Source organism: Egretta garzetta, unplaced genomic scaffold (assembly GCF_000687185.1).
Source record: "Egretta garzetta isolate BGI_Z169 unplaced genomic scaffold, ASM68718v1 scaffold81, whole genome shotgun sequence".
Lineage (NCBI taxonomy): Eukaryota > Metazoa > Chordata > Aves > Pelecaniformes > Ardeidae > Egretta > Egretta garzetta.
In genome coordinates, this window is record NW_009258671.1 from 867,407 (window position 1) to 868,845 (window position 1,439).

A 1,439-nucleotide genomic window follows, 5' to 3' on the forward strand; every position below is an offset into this window, starting at 1 on the left:
CGGCTTTTGCGCTCGCACCGGAGGGAGGTGTTACATTTGCGGGTCGGGCTGTTCGCGGCCTTAGCAAGCCTCCCCCCTTCAAGCCCTGTGCTGTTTTAGCGCGTGGGGTTTATTTTGGCTTTCCTGCGGGTGTTGAAACCCTGGATTCTTCCTCCTCGGTAAGGCTTTGAGCTTCCCTTTTCGTGGTGAAGGCAAAGCCTTGTGAGACTTGGGAAAGGCCAACCCTACGAGTGGGGGAAGTGGGAGAATGTGGTGTGGTTCCAGTGGGAAGCACGCAGGGACACCGGTGAACGGCGCCTCGTGACTTGGCATAGCTCTTGGACACATTTTCGGGGTGGCTTTAAAATCCAGTAAGGGAAAGCACCCCGAAGCCACAGATTTACTTTCTTTTCGCTGTGTGGAGCTTTGCCGGTTCTGTAGAAGCTGCTGAGAAAACCTTTTGCCGGATTGCTGATGGAGAGCGGCTGTGCTGTGCAGTGCGAGGAGGGGAAGTTAACGCTGCGTCTCTTGTAGTCCCTCAGAGCCAGTGCTGGGGGCCTGGTGACCCAAGCGCTGTTCTGGAAAGGGTAAAAGAGGGAGCCAGATCCCATCACCACAGCCAGACAGGTCCGGGCAAGGCCAGATCTGTTTCGCTGAGCAAACAGCTGCTTACCTCCATCCTGCCCACCTCCCCACCGAGGGTGTGACTTCAGAGCAGTCGCCTGCTCTCGTCTCCTCCGGTTTCCCTTGCTTCGCTGTAGCTGGCAGTGACTCCGGGCTGAAAGCACGATGAGAGATTGTTAGAGCTGTAATCAAGTTAGCATAATTATAAACTATTGAAGTACTATTTTTAAGACGGTATTATAGGAAATAACGGCGTTAACTGTAACAAAAAGCAGGTTTTATTCTGGTCTCGAGTGAAGCTGAGACACGAGTTTTATGGATTCCTACTCACTAAGTGCACGATTGAAGCACTTGGTGAGGCAAGAGCCTTGCTCCGTGCAGAGCACAAATTGAATGTGCAAGGGGACGTGCTTTTTGGTTTACGTGCGTTCAGTCCTTGTCACGTTCTTAACTTTATGGCATTGATGATAAAAGGTACCACCTCCGTAGGATTGGGGGTTTGGTATGGTCTCATTGGAAAGAGAGTTCATTAGCTTAAACCTCCCATGATGACAGCGTAAATAGTTCTCTCCCTTTTGTCATTACAACTTAATCTTTGCCTGTGAATCATGCTAAAAGCAATTTTTAAGAACAGGGTCTCTAAGGAGGAGAATGCGTGCTTAACTCCGTTTGATCACAAGTTATTGCTGGGTGGGAAGATCCTGGTTATTTTGAAGGCTGAAGTGTAATTATAATTGTGTCATTTTACCACCCCCCACCCAAAAAAAAAAGCTAGGCAATACTAATTTTCCTCTTTAAACACAATATGTTTTGCATAGTGTGTCATCACACTCTTT

The 1,439-nt window shown here is 48.9% G+C and overlaps 1 protein-coding gene across 2 annotated transcripts in view; it reads left to right on the forward strand.

Annotated features, from left to right (window-relative positions):
* The window catches only part of MGST1 (microsomal glutathione S-transferase 1), a 9,067-nt gene that overhangs the window by 1,071 nt on the left and 6,557 nt on the right, over positions 1 to 1,439 (forward strand). Inside the window, exon 1 of one of the 2 annotated variants that reach the window (XM_009648726.2) lies at positions 190 to 350. The exons of the other annotated variant lie outside the window; for it this stretch is intronic. The gene's annotated coding sequence lies outside the window, so the exon portion shown is untranslated. Of the gene's footprint in view, positions 1 to 189; positions 351 to 1,439 lie in introns of those variants that run through there. 2 annotated transcript variants of the gene reach the window in all.